Below are 21,865 nucleotides of genomic sequence, written 5' to 3' on the forward strand. Positions count from 1 at the left end.
CTTAGTGGTTATCCAATGGAATTAAGTTCTGACTGAGCATCATTAAAGAAGGAAAATAATGTGCAGATAAGAGGAAATCTGTTACTGCAGAACCTCCCTGAAATTGTGAGGTAGGTAAATGTTTAAGAAATACAGAGAGAGCCACACCTGAGTAAACTTTGAATAATTTGTTTGGACAGATACTATCCCTTTGGTATATATGTTCTAGGCTTTTGAACCCAAGTTCCCTCATCTATAAAATAGTGTAGATAGCAAAAAATATTCTTTTCATTTTTGTGCGTGTGATGGACAACTAAGCTAATGCATGAGAAATACGATGAAAAAAGAGAAGGCAATAGTTATGAAATTGGCAGCAGATGTGTAATGTCCATGTTTTAGTGAGAATGAGGTAATGTAGAACACAAATCCCAATACAATGAGATCAGTAATGAAATGAAATATTTCCTTATGGTTGTATTTAATTTACCAGGATTGTGAACAAAATCTGATGCTTAAATCTTTACTATTTTATTGATCTGTAAGCAAATAACATGTTTTTGGGGGGAGGTGGGGTGTGGGCATGGTTTAACCATGTCACACTGACTTGCAGGATCTTAGTTCCCTGACCGGGAATCCAAGTCGTGCCCCCTGCAGTGGAAGTATGGAGTCCTAACCACTGAAATGCAAGGGAAGTCCTAATACCATGTTTTTATATATAAAATTTTAACTAAAATATGGTCATGTTATCACTATTTACCTATTATTCCCCTTTTATAAAAAGTACTAATGGTAAAGCCAGGATTGATTATTATTGAGGTATACCACATATTTATTCCAAAAAGCAACTATTGATAAATATGGATGAACAATTATAAATTAACTGCTAATTAAACGTCTAAAATCATCACAATATCAGAGATTTTATGCATACCTTTTTTGTATTTAGTAGTCTAGTGTATGTGTCACAGTCACAGAGAGAGAGAGAGAGAGAATATGCAGGCATGGCCTCCTGATTCAGTTGTAATGGACTGCTTTCCATCTGCCATGCCCCAGATTATCTATTATCAGCTGAATCAATCAATAAATTCATAAAACAGAATTTATTGTCTAGTTTAGTTTTACTTCCTTATACACCCTCTTGAAAGGACTATTGTTATACATCAATAACCCCTTTCCTGAGCAAATATCAAAATGTACACTTTTGTTTCTTACACTGTAGGGGGAGAAGTACATACACAGCATACACAGCACACCATTATTTACTTATGTTTGGTGTTTTGTTTGCCACAAAGCAGCAATCATAAATAACAGTCAAGAGAGAACACTCAGCCTTCAATAATACTGTATTGGGAATGCATCACCTAGCATTGAAAATGTCATATAAAATTCATATCCATAACTGTTTACAGAGAGAAAAAAAAAACAGTTATGCTTTGCAATGCTAGCACAGTTCTCCAGAATATTGAGAAAGATGCCATGTGCTCTGTCTTTTTTCACACTTATTTTTGGTATCTGGAGCTATGTTTCAGGGTTATATTGATTTTCATTCTGGCTGTGGTTGATTAATGTTTCAGGAAGGAATCAGGTGCATAGCTGAATAGAAATATCAGTGCTTTTTCTCAAGTCAAAGCGGGGTGGGGGTGGGACGAAACCAACCCACCTATCGGTTTTATCTGGTAATGTGTACACACAATAAAATGAATCTCTAAAACTGACAACCAAGTGGACTGGTTAACAGGAAGCTCCACATTCTTTTCAACACCTGCTGTTGTTATTAATGGCCTGTTAGCAACTTCTGGCAACCAATAAAACGTTAGTGTTTTGTAAGAACATTTGTGATATTTTTATTTTTCTTCGGATTTAATCTCTAGGTTAAGTGTGTTCACCTTGTAAATTTGCTTCCCAGAAGGTACATTCATTAGTAATTGCTTTTCCTTGACAAGGATTTCTCACTCATTACAGGAAAACCGCAAGTGTAATAATGGTTGAGACGATTCCATAGTAGTAACATTTTTCATCCTGACCCTATTCCCAAGGTTAAGAAACTGCTCATCAATTTAATGTTTTCTATTTGCCTCTTTGCCAGCTTCATGTTTATATTTTAATAGCTCATTTTCCACCATCCACACTTCCCTTCTTCATATCAGTGTGGCTTTTTCATTATGTTACTATTGCATGATGCTCACAGATTTCTCTGAATCTAATAAACAGCCAACATATTGTCATCCAGATAAACAATCACACCTAATTAATGTGGCTTGCAAACTCCCATTCATTCCTGAGAAGCAAATACATTTTGTAGAAATAACAGATAACGATTTAGCCCCACTGGTTATTACTGCATTTGAAATATATTTTATTTTAAAAATGTTAATGATTACAGTGAAGGAAAATACATTTAATAAAATAGACTCAATAATTCAATTCACTTGTAATCAAAGGTTTTATTTTGAATTTTGGAAGAAATCAGCACTTTCCTTATTTTTGGCAGTTGTCACATTTGCTAAAATTATACAGCTTACATGGAACATGACTAAAAAATTCAACTTAAATGTATCTTTAATACTGTCAAAGACTAATCAACTTCAGAAAGTCCTGTAACTGTATAATGAAGAACTGATTATGAAACTCTGAATCAATAGAGAATGTCTCTGTATTAAATAGAGAATGTCCCTAACATCAAAGACATTTACCATACACTTCAGTTCTTTGAAACAACGTCACATTAATTTGCTCCAAATGTGAACCATGTTTTTCCATTTCCTTGAAATTATTGAAAAACTTTCATTTCTTAATGCTAACCAAAAAAAAGAAAAACATCAAATAGTATAACTTCTTATATAATTCATGTATATCTAGTCTTAAAATCATATATCCTGTGACATTAGGTCTAACTGGGGCTTCCCAGGTGGCCCAGTGATGAAGAATCTGCCTTCAGTGCAGGAGACATAGGTTCAATCCTGGGTTGGGATTCCTTTTCTAGATCTCCCGGAGAAAGAAATGGCAACTACCTCAGTATTCTTGCCTTGGAAATCCCATGGACAGGGAAGCCTGTCAGGCTCCAGTCTGTGGGGTCAACAAAGAGTCGAACACTGTTTAGCAACTGATCATGCACATTTATTTATATTCTCTGAAAGAAAAAAAAAAATCCCTACTGAAGCCCTGAACTTTTAATTTTCTTTAAAAAAAAGTCCATTTATTTTCTCTGAAAAAAAGTCCCTACTGAAGCCCTGAACTTTTACTCTGGACTAATTGCTTTCTTAATACATTACAAAATTCTTCACTTGAATCTTCTGGTTACTGGAATCTCAATCTTCTTTGGTGTTGTTTTTGTCTTTTTTCTGGTTTTTGAATTGTTTTATTCTCAGTTATCTTCCTCTGAAAGGAATACAAGGATTAAAATTGTCCAAAAATATTGTTTATTTTTACTTCATGCTTGATTGTTCTTTGGAAGTTCAAATGGGGATAGATTGAATAAATAAATAAGTAAAATTATTAAAAAGTAATATAATCTAAGAAGTTTGTATGTTGTCTCTTGTTCAATTTTTTTAAGGCTTCTGGATATTCTATTACTATTTTATTCAGATATAGACTCACATGAGGTTGTAAAAGAATAACAAAAAGAATACCTCCTTTGTACCCTTTACCTGGTTTCCCCAATTGTGATATTTTGCAAAACTTTAATAATCATATTCGGAATATAGGCATCAATACTATACAATGCACCAGTCATATCCAGATTACTCTTATGGATTTGCTTACTCATGTCTGTGTGCATGCACATGTGCATGTATTAAATTCTATACAGTAGTGTCACCTATATAGGTTCCTGCTTCCACCACAAGTCAAGATAAGCCATCCCAATGCCACAAATATCCCTCTATTGTGATCTTATAACCAGAACCACCTTCTTCCTATCTCCTCCCCTTTCCAGTTTCTAGACACTGCTAATCAGTCTCCATTTCTAAAATGTTATCATCTCAAGAATGTTGTATAAACAGAATCATAACCTTTTAGATTGACTTCTCCATTAAGTGCCATTCCCCGAAGGTTCATCCACGTCGTTTGTGTGTCACTACTGCTGAATCGTATTCCTGAGTAAGCGTGCAGCACAGTTTGTTAAATGATTCACTTGCTGAGGATATCTGGACTGATTCCTTTTTACTTTTACAAATAAATCTGCTTCTAACAGTTGCATACAGACTTTTGTGTATGAACATAAGTTTGTTTGTTTGTTTGTTTGTTTTTCTGAGATAAATGCCCCTGGACGCAAGTACAGGGTCATATGGTAGATGTATGTTTAATTTTCTCAGACTCTACCAAACTCTCCAAAAGAGTGCCTGTACCATTTTACATTCCCATCAGCAATATATCAGCAATTTAGTGTCCAAATGCTCACCAAAATTTAGTGATGTCATTATCTGTTACTTCACCTATCCAATAGTTTTAATTTTCATTTCCATAATGAGCTAATAATGTGGAACATCTTTTCACATGTTAATGGTCATCTGTATATCAACTTAGTGACAATTATGTTCATTTATTTTGTTCATCTTTATATTGTATATTTTATGTTGAATTTGGGGATTTTTATATATTCTAGATACTAGTGCTCTATTGGATAAATGGTTTGCAAATATATTTTCCCAGTCTGTGCCTTTTGTTTTCATTCTCTTCACATGGGTATTTACAGAGAATTTACATTGTATTATAAGATCCAATTTTTAATCAATGTTTTTCTTTATGGATTATGCTTTTTATAAGATGTAAGAAACTGTTGCCAAACACAGATCAAAAAGATTTTATATTTTTTAATGTTATATATTTGTATGTACTATTGTTTAATCTTTGTTCAATTCAGAGGTTTTTCTTGAAGTATACTTGACTTAAAATGGTATATAAGTTTCTAGTGTACAACATAGTGATTTGATATTTTTTAAACATTACAAAATGATTACCATGATCAATCTATTCTAAAAACATACAAAGTTAATACTCTATTATTGGTTGATTTCCCTATGCAGTACACTACATCCCTGTGACTTATTTATTCCATAGCTGGAAGTTTGTACCTCTTAATAGCCCTCACATAATCATACCCCACCCACTCCCCTCTGACAACCACCACTTTGTTCTTTTTATCTATGATTCTGTTTCTGCTTTGTTATGTTTTTTTTTCTTTTTTTAGATTTCACATATGAGACCATATTGTATTCACTTTCTGTGTCTGACTTATTTCACTTTAACTTAATACCCTCTAGGCCCATCCATATTGTCACAAATGGCAATATTTTATTCTTTTTGTGGCTGAGTAATATCAATTCAAAAATGACAGAATGATCTCTGTTCATTTCCAAGGCAAACCATTCAATATCACAGTAACCCAAGTCTATGCCCCAACCAGTAACGCTGAAGAAGCTGAAGTTGAATGGTTTTATGAAGACCTATAAGACCTTTTAGAACTAACATCCAAAAAAGATGTCCTTTTCATTATAGGGGACTGGAAGGCAAAAATAGGAAATCAAGAAACACCTCAGATAACAGGCAAATTTGGCCTTGGAATATGCAATGAAGCAGGGCAAAGACTAATAGAGTTTTGCCAAGAAAATGCACTGGTTATAGCAAACACCTTCTTCTGACAACACAAGAGAAGACTCTATACATGGACATCACCAGATGGTCAACACCAAAATCAGATTGATTATATTCTTTGCAGCCAAAGATGGAGAAGTTCTATACAGTCAACAAAAACAAGACCAGGAGCTGACTGTGGCTCAGACTATGAACTCCTTATAGCCAGAATCAGACTTAAAGAGAAGAAAGTAGGGGAAACCATTAGACCATTCAGGTATGACCTAAATCAAATCCCTTATGATTATACACTGGAAGTGAGAAATAGATTTAAGGGACTAGATCTGATAGATAGACTGCCTGATGAACTATGGTTGGAGGTTCGTGACATTGTATAGGAGACAGGGATCAAGACCATCCCCATGGAAAAGAAATGCAAAAAAGCAAAATGGCTGTCTGGGGAGGCCTTACAAATAGCTGTGAAAAGAAGAGAAGTGAAAAGCAAAGGAGAAAAGGAAAGATATAAGCATCTGAATGCAGAGTTCCAAAGAATAGCAAGAAGAGATAAGAAAGCCTTCTTCAGCGTTCAATGCAAAGAAATAGAGGAAAACAACAGAATGGGAAAGACTATAGATCTCTTCAAGAAAATTAGAGATACCAAGGCAAAATTTCATGCAAAGATGGGCTCCATAAAGGACAGAAATGATATGGACCTAACAGAAGAAGAAGATATTAAGAAGAGGTGGCAAGAATACACAGAAGAACTGTACAAAAAAGATCTTCACGACCCAGATGATCACAATGGTGTGATCCCTCATCTAGAGCCAGACATCCTGGAATGTGAAGTCAAGTGGGCCTTAGAAAGCATCGCTACAAACAAAGCTAGTAGAGGGGATGGAATTCCAGTTGAGCTATTCCAAATCCTGAAAGGTGATGCTGGAAAGTGCTGCACTCAATATGCCAGCAAATTTGGAAAACTCAGCAGTGACCACAGAACTGGAAAAGGTTAGTTTTCATTCCAATCCCAAAGAAAGGCAATGCCAAAGAATGCTCAAACTACTGCACAATTGCACTCATCTCACATGCCAATAAAGTAATGCTCAAAATTCTCCAAGCCAGGCTTCAGCAATACATGAACCATGAACTTCCTGATGTTCAAGCTGGTTTTAGAAAAGGCAGAGGAACCAGAGATCAAATTGCCAACATCTGCTGGATCATGGAAAAAGCAAGAGAGTTCCAGAAAAACATCTATTTCATTGACTATGCCAAAGCCTTTGACTGTGTGGATCACAATAAACTGTGGAAAATTCTGAAAGAGGTGGGAATACCAGACCACGTCACCTGCCTCCTGAGAAATCTGTATGCAGGTCAGGCAGCAACAGTTAGAACTGGACATGGAACAACAGACTGGTTCCAAATAGGAAAAGGAGTATGTCAAGGCTGTATATTGTCACCCTGCTTATTTAACTTATATGCAGAGTACATCATGAGAAACGCTCGGCTGGAAGAAGCACAAGCTGGAATCAAGATTGCCGGGAGAAACATCAATAACCTCAGATATGCAGACGACACCACCCTTATGGCAGAAAGTGAAGAGTAACTAAAGAGCCTCTTGATGAAGGTGAAGGAGGAGAGTGAAAAAGTTGGCTTAAATCTCAACATTCAGAAAACGAAGATCATGGCATCTGGTCCCATCACTTCATGGGAAATAGATGGGGAAACAGTGTCAGACTTTATTTTTTGGGGTCCAAAATCACTGCAGATGGTGACTGCAGCCATGATATTAAAAGACGCTTACTCCTTGGAAGGAAAGTTATGACCAACCTAGATAGCATATTCAGAAGCAGAGACATTACTTTGCCAACAAATTTCCATCTAGTCAAGCTATGGTTTTTCCTGTGGTCATGTATGGATGTGAGTGTTGGACTGTGAAGAAGGCTGAGCACTGAAGAATTGATGCTTTTGAACTGTGTGTTGGAGAAGACTCTTGAGAGTCCCTTGGCCTGCAAGGAGATCCAACCAGTCCATTCTGAAGGAGATCAGCCCTGGGATTTCCTTGCAGGGTATGATGCTGAAGCTGAAACTCCAGTAATTTGGCCACCTCATGCAAAGAGTTGGCTCATTGGAAAAGACTCTGATGCTGGGAGGGATTGGAGGCAGGAGGAGAAGGGAACGACAGAGGATGAGATGGCTGGATGGCATCAGAGACTCGATGAACGTGAGTTTGAGTGAACTCTGGGAGTTTGATGTGGACAGGAAGACCTGGTGTGCTGCGATTCATGGGGTCACAAAGAGTCGGACATGACTGAGTGACTGAACTGAACTGAATATTCCATTATATGTATATATATATATGTATATATATATGTATATATATATATATATATAAAACATATGCACTTTAAGTGTATTCTGCTTTTTAATGGACTGGTCCATATATATAAGTTTAACTGATCTAATGTGTCATTTAATGCCATTGTTTTCATACTGATTTTCTGTCTGGATGGTTTATATGTTTATGTAAGTAAGGTGTTGTAGTCCCCTACTATTATTGTATTACTGTTAATATTTTTTTATGGTTGTTAATCTTTGCTTTATGTATTTTGGTGCTATGTTAGAGGCATATTTATTCATAACTGTGATAACTTCTCATTGATTTGATCCCTTATCGTTATGCAATGTTCTTCTTTGTCTCTTACATACAGTCTTTGTTTTAAAGTCTATAATGTCTGATATAGGTATTGCTTCCCCAGATATCTTTTTATTTCCATTTATATTGAATACCTTTTTTCCATTGGGCATACTTTTTATTTAAGATATGAGGTTTAAGTTGACATTTATTCTTTTTCTTATGTATATCTGATTGTTCCCGGACTATTTGTTAAACAAGATATTTTTCCTCATTTGGATTTTTCAGTTTCATCAAAACTCAATTGAGTATATATTGGGTCTATTTCTGCTCCATTGATCTATGTTGTCATCCTTCCACCAATAATATGCTATCAATTATTATAGCTATATATTTAGCTTTAATATTGTATAGAGTAATTCTTCCCACTTTATTCCTTACACAATATATTTAGCTATCTCAGGGCCTGTGCTTTTTGTTTTAATTTTTTGGAAATATCTGTCCATATCTACACAAAATCTTGCTGGGATTTTGTAGGAGTTGCACTAAACCTCTATGCTTATTGAGAAAGAGTTGGCATCTTCAATGTATTGAGTTTTCCAGCTCATGAACACCTTTTATCTCTCCATTCATTTGGATCTTCTTTCATTTCTTCCATCATAATTTTGTGATTTTCTGTACACTTATCTTGTACATGTTTTAAGTGTATAAATATTTAATTTTTTGGAATGATTGTAAATGGTATAGTGTTTTAAACTTCTGTTTCCACATATTTATTGTTAGTATATAGAAATGCAATTGATATTTGTGTGTTTATCTTACTTGCTTAAGCCTTGTTAAACTGATTTCCTAGTGCTCAGAATTATGTGTAGACTCTTTTTAATTTTTTAAATCAAAATATATTGATTACAGTATTATTGCTTTTAGATTATGACATAGTGATTCTAAAATTTTATAGACTCACAGTTATAAAATATTGGCTATATTACACAACTGTATAAAATATCCTTGTAGCTTAATAACTTCATAATTAGTTTATACTTGTTTTTTAAAAAAAATTTATTGAAGTATATTGCTTTACAGTGTTGTGTGAATTTCAGCTGTACAGGAAAGTGATTGGGTTATACATGCATAAATATACTCTTTTTGAAGATTCTTATGATTTATAATGGGGTATTGAACGCATTTCCCTGTGTCATACAGTAGGTCCTTGTTGTTTATCCATTCTATATATAATAGTTTGTGTCTGCTAACCCCAAACTCCCACTGCTTTCCTCTCCCAACCTCCTCCGTGGCAACCAGGAGTCTGTTCTGTCTTCTGTCTTTGCAAATCCATTTCTGTTCCATAGACAAATTCATTTATGTTACATTTTAGAGTCCATATGTAACTGACACCTTGTGGCATTTCTGTTTCTCTTTCTGAATTGTTTCATTTAGTATGATAAGCTCTAATTCCATCCATGGTGCTGCAGATGGCATTATTTCATTCTTTTTTATGGATGGGTATGGAATTTTGTCAAATTGCTACTGTGACACATCCATTAACTTACTTGAGTAAAACAACATAGATTTATTACTTTACAATTCTAAATTTCAGGAATCCTAGAACAATGTGTTGGCAGCACCATGTTCATTCTGAAGACCAGAGAGAAGCTGTTGCCTTGTATTTCCATCTTCTAGAGGCCTCTTGTATTTCTTAACTCATGGCTATTTCTGTATCTTCAAGATCAGCAGCATAGCACCTTCAGATCTTTCCCCATATACATTGCTTATTCCACCTTTGCTCCTATTATCACATATCATTTTCCAATTCTGACTTCCCTACCACTATGGCATAAAGAACTCATGTGATTACATTTATTTCACTCAATAATCTAGGATAGACTTTCCAACTCAAAATCCCTAACTAAAATCCCATCTTCAGAATCCCTTTTGCCATATAAATTAGCATATTCACAAGTTTGGGAATTATTACCTGGATATCTTTGAAGGAGGAGACCTTATTTTGTCTAGTGCAGATCTTATGATTTCTCTCCCTTAGCATGTTGATATAGTGGATTATGCTGATTCATTTTCAAATGTTAAACTAGATTTGCATACCTAGGATAAATCTCACTTGGTCAATTTGTATAATTCTTTTTATATGTGATTGAATTCCACTTGCTAATATTTTGTTGAGAGTTAAGTCTAAGTTCATGAGAAATGTTGGATTATTGTGTGTGTGTGAGTGTGTGTTGTTTGTCTTGGTTTTGTTTTGATATCGGAATTACAATACCTCAAAAAATGTTTTCAAAAGTGTTCCCTACTTTCCTGTTTTTTTTCAGTTATTGTGTAAAATTTGTATTCATTCTTTTAAAGTTTGTTAGAATTCTCCAGTGATACAAAACTCAAATTACAAATTCAGTTCTTTTGTTGGGTACAGGCTGCTCAGATCTCTAATTGGTCTTGCTTGGTAGTTTGTGGTTTTTGAGAAATTGCATGCTATTGGGGAAGAGAGAGTTTTTAAATTATGAATTCAATTTACCTAATGGTTTTAGCCTGGTGTGCTGCAGTCCTTGGGGTTACAAAGGGTTGGACACATCTGAGCGACTGAACTGAATGACTTTAGGGTAATCCAAAATAATTATTTAACATTAGGTGAGTGTGGTAGCTTGTGGGGATTTTCTCCCAAGAATTAATCTACTCCATCTATATTTTCAAATGTATGCATTTAAAACTGTTTATAATATTCCCTTTTAATGGCTTTTGTCATCCTTTTGATGACTGCAGTTTCTCTAGAGATATCTTTCAAATTATTTTTAATACTTGTAACTTGTGTTTTCTCTCCTTTTTTTCCACAAGAAGTTTGTCAATTTTATTGATCTTTTCAAAGAATTAGTCTTTGTTTCATTGATTTTATCTATGAATTTAATGTTTTCTATTTTATCGATTTCCATTCTTCATTATTTTCTTCCTTCTGCTTCCAATCCTTCTCAAACTTTTTCAAAAATTGAAGAAGGGCACTTCTAAATTTATTTTTCAAGGTCAACATTACCTTGACAACAATGAGGACACTGTAAGAAAAAAAGTTACAGACCAATGACTCCATAGACATAGATGCAAAAGTCCTCAACAGAATATCAGCAAACTGAATTAAACAGCATATAAGAAGGACACCACATCGTGATCAAGTGGAATTTATCCCTGGAATGCAAGGCTACTTCAATGTATGCAAATAAATAAATGTGATACACCACATTAACAGAATGAAGGGTGAAAACTATATGATCCTCTTGATAGATGTAGAAAAATCACTTAAATTCACCATCCTTTCGTGATAAAAATTCCCAACAATTTGAGAGGAACATACCTTAACATCACTAAGCATCCTATGATAAGTCCACAGCTATCATCTTACCCAATGATAAAATGGCAAAACCTTTTCTCCTCAAATCAAGAACAAGACAGAGATGCCTACTCTTGCCACTTCTATTCAGCATAGTACTGAAAGTACTAGCCAGGTAAATCAGGTTTTAAAAAAGGAATCAGAGGCAGCAAAACTGGAAAGGAAAAAGTACAATTGTCCCTCTTGAGATCCTAGCCTATTTTCATGAGCTGCAGCTCTAATGACTGTCAAATTTTCTGGCTTTAGCAGTGTTATTTGAAACTGCTTCATTTAACTGGTGCCACCAGGGCTTCCACTGGACATTACAGATGATGCCTGGGAAACAGAAAGGTTCCAGCCCAGAATGCCAGATGTATCTCAGTACAGGGAAATGTGGTGCAAACCTCCTACTGTTCAACCCCTCCCTGATTTGTCGCAGTGTCTCTGGGAAGGAGAAGAGAATCTCTGGCCTAAGGGGATCTACTGACTAGGAAGCCTTTTCCCCCAGGTGAGGCGCTTCCCCTGGCTACATATTTCTGGCAGAGCTCCAGACCTATCCCTCTTTCCATTAGTATTAGGCTGGTGTGCTATTGCTATTCCATCAAGGGAAACAATGAATCTACCTGAACAGTCTTCTGTTGCTAGGTAGGGGGTGAGCAAACAACAGGTCTGAGTAGTCTTCTGTTGACTTGGAGCATAACTCTCTGCTGCTGTGCTGTCTCTCCTGTTCAGAATCCCAGCACCAACCAACTCACTGTCTTTCAGAGTTCGTTGCTTGTCTTTTGTGCCTTTTCCAGGGATAATATAGCTGTGCTTAACAGGGAGAGTTAGGGAAAGACAGGTCTATACCATCTTGTCCAGGCTGAAAGTGTTCATTAAAAAAAAAAAGAAAGAAAGAAAGAAAATGTGTCTTTCCTTGTTACTTAGAAATTTTACTAGTGTATGTTTGGACAACAAATTGAAAATTTATCTTCATGGGCTCATGTTTCTTTTCAGCAGTGGGAATTTTCATTTCATCTTTTTTTTTTGTTAACTTTGTCACATATATTTTACCTATTGTTTCATCCTGGAATTCCCAATATCAATACTTTAATATTGGTCCACCTGCATTGAGTGTTTATGGTTTTTTAATATTTTCTGAGGATTATTATGTTTATCTATTTGCTACAGTTTCTGCCATTATATTCAAGAAACTGTGTATACTTCTATCAATTCAGCAACTATATTTTTAATTTCTAAGAATACATTCCTTTTCTCCATTTTCATATATTATTAAATTAAACCAATAGCAGTATCTTTTCAAAAATCTCTGAAAATCAATTATACATTTGTTTTTAAATTAATTCCTATTCCCTGAATGATCTCTGATGTCTCCATGATTTAATTTTTTGTTTATTTTCTTTTTCTCAGTCTTTCTTTTTCAATCCATTGCTGTTTTGAATGTCTTCTACTAAACATGTAATGCATGAATGCTCAGGGGTGTCTGACTCCTTAAGACCCCAGGGACTGTAGCCAACCAGGCTCCTTTGTCCATGGAACTTTTTGGGCAAGGATACTGGAGTGGGTTGCCATTTCCTACTCCAGAGGATCTTCCCAACACAGGGATCGAACCTGTGTTTCTTGTGTCTCCTGCATTGGCAGATGGATTCTTTACAACTGTGCCACCTAGGAAACCCAAACATGTAATACATGACCATTTACAACGAAGCTTGTGGTCAACCTGATATACAAGAGGGGCATTTTCTTCCATTTACAGTGAATTAGATTGCTGTCTATTGTTATGGCCTTTCAAATGCTGAGATGATGAAAACAATGTCATGTCCCCACAGGTTTGCTCAGTTTCTTGGAGATTATCTCTACAATTTTTTCCCCCCCATGGAGTTGAATGCTAGATTGCCTAGTACTTTTCATTTAGATAGTTTCTGAAAAGATACAGCTTTATTATTATTATTATTATTAAACATCAACCAATTTCCTTGTTTTCAGTAACCCTCATCACCTTGGCCCTATAACAAATTGCCAAAAAGAAGCATGGGTCTGTGTTTGACCAGGCAATCTGCATTTATAACATACTGACATCTTTCTCTCTGCTTAATCTATTAGCATTCTCCAGAGTCCAACTACAGAAAAAGTTAAAAAATCTCATCCACTTGTGAAGACCCTTTTGTTTTTCTTTGTTGTTGCTTCATTCTTTTTTTATTTGTCTCATTTCTAAAGAGTATTAGGTATGCATTTTAGGAATAATGGGATGTAAATTCTTGTGCTAAGCCTTTCATCTTAAATTGCAAGTCTATTCCTAACATTTAAGTACTAAATTGATATTGAATGGTTTGACTTGGAAACAAAAGAGATCATTCTGTCATTTTTGAGAATGCACCCAAATACTGCATTTCAGACTCTTGTGGACATGAGGGCTGCTCCGTTTCTTCTAATCACAGTATCCAAATCTATGCCCCAACCACCAACACTGAAGAAGATGAATTGAATGATTCTATGAAGACCTACAAGACTTTCTAGAACTAACACCCAAAACAGATGTCCTTTTCATCATAGGGGACTGGAATGCAAAAGTAGGAAGTCAAGAGATACCTAGGGTAACAGGCAAGTTTGGCGTTGGAGTACAGATTGAAGCAGGGCAAAGGCTAATAGAGTTTGCCAAGAGAACTCACTGGTCATAGCAAAACCTTTTTCCAACAACACAAGAGATGATTCTACACGTGGACATCACCAGATGGTCAACACCGAAATCAGATTGATTATATTCTTTGCAGCCAAAGATGGAGAGGTTCTATACAGTCAGCACAAACAAGACTGGGAATTGACTGGCTCAGATCATGAATTCCTTATTGTAAAATTCATACTAAAATTGAAGAAAGTAGAGAAAACCACTAGACTATTCAGGCATGACCTTAATCAAATCCAATACGATTATACAGTGAAAGTGATAAATAGATTCAAGGCATTAGATATGATAGGCAGAGTGCCTGAAGAACTATGGACGGAGATTTGTGACACTGTACAGGAGGTAATGATCAAGACCATCCCCAAGAAAAAGGAATGCAAAAAGGCAAAATGGTTGTCTGAGGAGACCTTACAAATAGCTGAGAAAAGAAGAAAGTGAAAGGCAAAGGAGAAAAGGAAAGATATACCCATTTGAATGTAGAGTTTCAAAGAATAGCAAGGAGAGATAAGAGAGCCTTCCTCAATGATCAATGCAAAGAAATAGAGGAAAACAATAGAATGAGAAAGACTAGAGAGCTGTTCAAAAAATTTAGAGATACCAAGGGAACATTTCATGCAGACATGGGCACAGTAAAGGACAGAAATTGTATGGACCTAACGGAAGCAGAAGAAATTAAGAAGAGGTGGCAAGAACACACAGAAAAACTATACAAAAAAATCTTAATGGCCCAGATAACCATGACACTGTTATCACTACCTAGAGCCAGGCATCCTGGAATGTGAAGTCAAGTGGGCCCTAGGAAGCATCACTACAAACAAAGCTAGTGGAGGACATGGAATTCCAGCTGAGATAGTTCAAGTCCTAAAAGATGATGCTGTTAAAGTGCTTTGCTCAATATGCCGGGAAATTTGGAAAACTCAGCAGTGGCCACAGGACTGGAAAAGGTCATTTTTCTTTCCAATCCTAAAGAAAGGCAATGCCAAAGAATGTTCAAACTAGCACACAATTGCACACATCTCACTCACTAGCAAAATAATGCTCAAAATTCTTCAAATGAGGCTTCAACATTACATGAACTGAGAACTTCCAGATGTTCAAGCTGGATTTACAAAAGGCAAGGTACCAGAGATAAATTGCCAATATTCATTGGATCATAGAAAAAAGCAAGAGTTCCATAAAAACATCTACTTCCGCTTTGTTGACTACACCAAAGCCTTTGACTGTGTGGATCACAAAAAAACTGTGGAAAATTCTTCAAGATTTGGGAATATCAGAGCACCTTACCTGCCTCCTGAGAAATCTGCATGCAGGGCAAGAAGCAACAGTTAGAGCCAGAAATGAAACAATGTACTGGTTCCAAACTGAGAAAGGAGTAAGTCAAGGCTGTATACTATCTCCATGCTTATTTAACTTAAATGCAGAGTATATCATGTGAAATGCTGTGCTGGATGAAGCACAAGGTGGAATCAAGATTGCCAGGAGAAATATCAATAACCTCAGATATGCAGATGACACCACCCTTATGACAGAAAGTAAAAAAGAACTAAAGAGCCTCTTGATGAAAGTGAAAGAGGAGAGTGAAAAAGTTGGCTTAAAGCTCAACGTTCAGACAACTCAGATCATGACATCTGGTCCCATCACTTCATGGCAAATAAATGGGGAAACAATGGAAACAGTGAGATACTTTATTTTGGGGGGCTCCAAAATCACTGCAGATGGTGACTGCAGCCATGAAATTAAAAGACGCTTGCTCCTTGGAAGAAAAGCTATACCAACCTAGACGGCATATTAAAAAGCAGAGACATTACCAACAAAGGTCCATCTAGTCAAAACTATGGTTTTTCCAGTAGTCATGTATGGATGTGACAGTTGGACCATAAAGAAAGCTAAGTGCCAAAGAATTGATGCTTTTGAACTGTGGTGTTGGCAAAAGACTCTTGAGAATCCCTTGGATTGCAAGGAGATTCAACCAGTCACTCCTAAAGGAAATCAGTCCTGAATATTCATTGGAAGGACTGATGTTGAAGCTGAAACTACAAATCTTTGGCCACCTGATGTGAAGAACTGACTCATTGGAAAAGATTCCAGTGCTGGGAAAGGTTGATGGCAGGAGGAGAAGGGGACGATAGAGGATGAGATGGTTGGATGGCATCACCAATTCAATGGACATGAGGTGAGCAACTCCAGGGATTGGTGATGGACAGGGAAGCCTGGTGTGCTACAGTCCATGGGGTCACAAAGATTCAGATACGACTGAACTGAACTGAACTGAAGTACTAAATTAAAGTTGTTATAAGGATATATTTGCATGTAGAGAAAATCTCTTGAGCATTATATTTACAATAATTTTTAGAAATGGAAACTGTCTTTTATATTATTCTTTTCATAACAACCAAAATGTATTTACCAATGGGTTAAAAAGGGCTTCCCTGGTAGCTCAGACAGTAAAGTGTCTGCCAGCAATGCAGGAGACTCTCATTCAATTCCTGGGTCAGGAAGATTCCCTGGAGAAGGAATGGCAACCCACTCCATATTCTTGCCTGGAGAATTCCATGGACAGAGAAGCCTGGCAGGATACCGTCCATAAAGTCTCAAAGAGTTGGACACAGCTGAGCGACGAACACACACAAAAGGTTAAAAAGAGAAAGTACACATTGAATTCTCTTAAATTCCTGTAGATATTATAGTATTTTTGAAATCTCCTTTTATCTACCTTGCATTCAAGAATAAAATATTCTTGAGTTTCTGAATGTTACTTCGTTTCCTGATTTTTTGCATTGACTTACATATCTTATAGTGTAACTGAAGCATGCAAAAGAGCATCATATTATACAATTAAATGATATTTGCTTGAATAACATGTCTATCCATATGTAAAGCATAATAAATTTATGTTATCTTTTATACTTATATGTGTATATTTTTAAATTAGACCCAGAATGTTTTCTTCTCTATTTCATCTGTCATTTACCAGAAATGTAAGTTAACAAAGTCATTTTATTTTCCTGGCTTCAGTTCTTCACATGGGGAAGGAAATGACTGTGCTAGACACATATGTATTTTCCCTAAGATTTTACACTTCATAGAATAAATGTTTTAGTCTGTATACACATCTCATGTTTGGAACATCAGCAGTTACATTGAGGAATTTCTAGTTTTAGTGTTCTGTTTTATTTGCTAATATTTAAATATCAGTGAAATAGTTTGACCATCTGGCTAAATTTTTTAAATGTTACTTGTTTCATTAACTGCAATAAATATTAAGTCATTTCTTTCAAGTCTCTGAAATTATTTTACCAACTGAGCTAAAGACAGTTTAGAGGCCAACACAATATATAGATCAAATGTACACTGGGAACATGTATATTTAAAAAGTACATGCATGTACCGAAACCACTCTGAAATTTATATGTGAAAGTTTTAGTCACTCAATCATGTCCAACTCTGTAACTCCATGGACTGTAGCCCACCAGGCTCCTCTGTCCATGGGGTTCTCTAGGCAAGAATCCTGGAGTGGGTTGCCATTTCCTTCTTCAGGAGATCTTTCTGACCCAGGGATTGAACCCTGGACTCCCATATTGCAGGCAGATTCTTTACTGTCTGAGACATCAGTCAAACCCTTATATGTGACAAAGCATTCAGTTCAGTTCAGTTCAGTTGCTCAGTCGGTCCGACTCTTTGCGACCCCATGAACTGCAGTATGCCAGGCCTCCCTGTCCATCACCAACTCCCGGAGTTCACTCAAACTCACGTCCATTGAGTCCGTGATGCCATCCACCCATCTCATCCTCTGTCATCCCCTTCTCCTCCTGCCCCCAATCCCTCCCAGCATCAGAGTCTTTTCCAATGAGTCAACTCTTCGCATGAGGTGGCCAAAGTACTGCAGTTTCAGCTTTAGCATCATTCCTTCCAAAGAAATCCCAGGGCTGATCTTCAGAATGGACTGGTTGGATCTCCTTGCAGTCCAAGGGACCCTCAAGAGTCTTCTCCAACACCACAGTTCAAAAGCATCAATTCTTCGGTGCTTACAATAAGTATATTTATCTGGCATGACTATGTGATAAGATACCTATTACTTAGCCATTCTCAGTTTTTTTCTAGTTGAACTCTGATATTTTCAAGAATGTAATGCACTAAGAAAACCTTGTAGATTCCCATTGAATTACATTTGTGTTGCTGACCCATATATCTGATCAATTAGATATAAGCTTCAATCTACTAGTGACACTTCCAAAAAGCTGTTGTTATCTAAAAGCAGTATTAAACTTGACTGATATTCTTTTGCCTTTCACTTTCTCCCTTCTTTTTTAAAAAAATTAATTAATTATTTTTATTTTTGGCTCTGCACTGGGTCTTCACTGCCTTTGTGTGAGGTTTCTCTACTTCCTGAGAGCGGGGACTACTCTTCATTGCAGTGCACGGGCTTCTCATTGCGGTTGTGGAGCAGAGGCTCTAGGCGCAGGGTTTCAGTCGTTGAGGCACACAGGCTCAGTAGTTGTGCCTCAAGGGCTCTAAAGCCTGCTCCGAGGCATGTGGAATCTACCCAAGCCAAGGTTTAAACCCATGTTCCCTGCATTGGTAGGTGGATTCTTATCCGCTGAGCCACCAGGGAAGTTCCACTTTCTCCCTTCTTTTTTTTTCTTTCTTTCTTTCTTTTCTAAATAGTTATAGCAGCCATCTTGCATAAGGCAATGAGTAACAGAATAAGGAAAGAAAGATAAAATCACCCTTGGAAACTGATTATATCATACAAGTACCTACACCAGCTCTGATCTTCTTTATGCCTGAGGTTTTCTGCTGCATGAGAAAAACATATTGCTATTTACATAACCTGCAGTCATATATTCCCGTTATGTTAAGCTGGGTGTTTTAATTTTGCAGGTTCTTAATTATTCAATTGAACAGACACATGCTGATTTAATAACGTATGAATAGTATAAAATAATATTAAATTTTTCTATATTGAGAATAAGGGAAGTCAGATGATATATCTGTTATGCAGATTCAAGCAACAAAATATTTAAACTTTCTCAGAGAGATGGCACGTGCTTGCTAGGAGGTGTCATTTCTAAATATAGGCAACAGTATTATTGAAGTAGTGAAATTCACAGAGATTTTCAGAAATAAAAGAAGCTAGATATCTACTCACCACATAATTTAACCTGAGGGATAAAAAGAAATTCATGAGGTGGTCTAAATATGAAAGGACATTTAAAACAGAAGGATCAGTATGTCCAAATGCATAGAGACAAAGAGTGGCACAGTATTTTTAAAGAATGACAAATAATTCAATAACTGTAATTAATAAGCTCTGAAAACAGCCTTGTAAATTGAGCCCATCTGTAGCACTCAGTACTGTGTCCTGGACTGGTACACAGTAAGGACTGGTACCTCAAAATAGTAATGAAATAAATGAGTAGATAAATACATTCACGAAAAATCACAAAAATTTGGAGTGGTAGAGGAGAAAAAGACAGAAAACGTATATCCATTCTTGTCTAGTGGTAACTTTTTTCCTTGTGTCTCTCACAACCAGGTTCTTACTATTTAACATGATAAGGATAATTATCTTATGAAGGCTATCTTGCTTTGAATGATGAAGCATTATGCCTGTACTCATTCAACATTAATAAATAGGTATAATTTATATAAGTTTGCTAAGCATTTAATATCAATAATGTCAGACACTATAGAATTTATTTTTTAATATAAATTTATTTATTTAATTGGAGGTGACATTATAGAATTTAAAAAACAAATGTCAGATAACAACTGCTTAATTGACTAAGTCAAAAACATAAGCAAGATTTCAGCATTTTATGCATTAAAAAATAATTTGGGGATACTGTAGTGAAGTTATATCTGAGAAATCTATGTGTCTAGTATCAGGTCAGATGAGTTATTTAAAACAAATAATTTAGAGATTTGATTTTCTTAATTTATAGGAGTAAATATAAATATTTCCTGCAAGATAACATATATTCTTAAAAATTAAATGTCTGTCTAGCCAATCTCCATTTCATCCTGAATTATAGCTTACTTTTACATAAAGTCATAAAAATTGCATTCTTCCAATTTCTGTTGGTAATCAACTGTGACATTAAATGGCATAAATCTTTGTTCAATTCATTTCCTGCTTCTTCGAAGAAATGAAAATAAAGTATATCTCAAAATGACGATTATAGAAAGCACAAGAGATTCTAACTTTTTGCTAAGTTCTTGGAAGTTTTGATTTGAATTTAAACCTTTCCTGCCATTCACCTGTAGCAGTAAAAGAAAACTTGCTAAAAAAAAAAAAAGAAAACTTGCTTTATTTTTGAACTAAAGATGATAGCTTAAAACTTAAACTTTTTATTATTTCAGATCAGTTTGAAAAGTATCACTCAAACATAGTCCTGTGTTTTCTAATTCAAACCTCAGGCAATGTCAGTGAACATAATAGCCTAATGTAAGGGTGGCCAGGCAGCAAGAACAGATGAGTCCAAACCAATCTCTCTCCTAAGACAGACTCATTCTGCTGTATTGGGCACATTTCTAGACCAATCTATGCCTAAAGTTTTTCTTATCCATAAAAACTAGATTTTTTATAATACCTTTTTCAGACGGATGATCTGAAGGTTTGTGAGTTAATGTATGCTGCTGCTAAGTCGCTTCAGTCGTGTCCGAGAGGGCAACCCACCAGGCTCCCCCGTCCCTTGGATTCTCCAGGCAAGAACACTGGAGTGGGTTGCCATTTACATAACTTTAAATCTGAAAGATATTTTAAATTACAAATTTTTAATTATTTGTTTTAGTTTTGGCTACACTGGGTCTTCATTGCTGTATGGGGGCTACTCTCTAGTTGCGGTGCACAGACTCCTCACTGTGGGGCTTCTCGTGCAGCGACTGGCTCTCGGCACTCGGGCTTCCGTAGTTGTGGTTCATGCGGTTAGTTGCTCTGGAATCTTCTCAGACCAGGGACCTGGTCTGCATTGGCAGGTGGATTCCCAACCACTGAACCACCAGGCAAGTCCTTAAATTACAAACTTTAAGGCAGTTTTTTTTTTTTTTTTTAATGAAAAAAATTTCAAGCACAGCAAAGTAGATAAAGAGTATAGTCGAATTCCCAATACATATGAAATGTTCAAAAATTATCAAGATTTTTCTTCTTTTCATTAATATTAATGAAATTCTTATCCACTGAATTTCTAAGAAAAGTCTCAAAACTTATATAATTTCATTCCTATATATTTGTTTGCATTTTTTAAAATAGGCAGTTTTTTGCTAAATTGTTCTGCTCATATGACACACATAGAGTAATAAGAAATTCTTGTAATCATTAGATGTACACTTGATTCTAGGACAACCACTAAAAAAGTTTTTTAAAAGAGTAGTATAGCTGATATGTTAAAGAAGGAGATAAAATGCAATAATTTTTAAAATCCTCAATTAAAACCACAAAAGAGAGTAGGATGGAGGATAAAATTGGAACCAAGAACACAGTAAAAAATAGAAAAAGGCAATGCATAGCTTAGATATTAATCCAGCTAAGTCAATAATCACTTTGAATATCAAGGTCTACATGTGTCATTTTATAAAAGAAATTGTCAGAGTGGACCAACAAACAAGACACAAATAAATATTGTCATCAAAAATCTAC

The sequence above is a fragment of the Bison bison genome, unplaced genomic scaffold (assembly GCF_000754665.1).
Source record: "Bison bison bison isolate TAMUID 2011002044 unplaced genomic scaffold, Bison_UMD1.0 scf7180017864163, whole genome shotgun sequence".
Classification (NCBI taxonomy): Eukaryota; Metazoa; Chordata; class Mammalia; order Artiodactyla; family Bovidae; genus Bison; species Bison bison.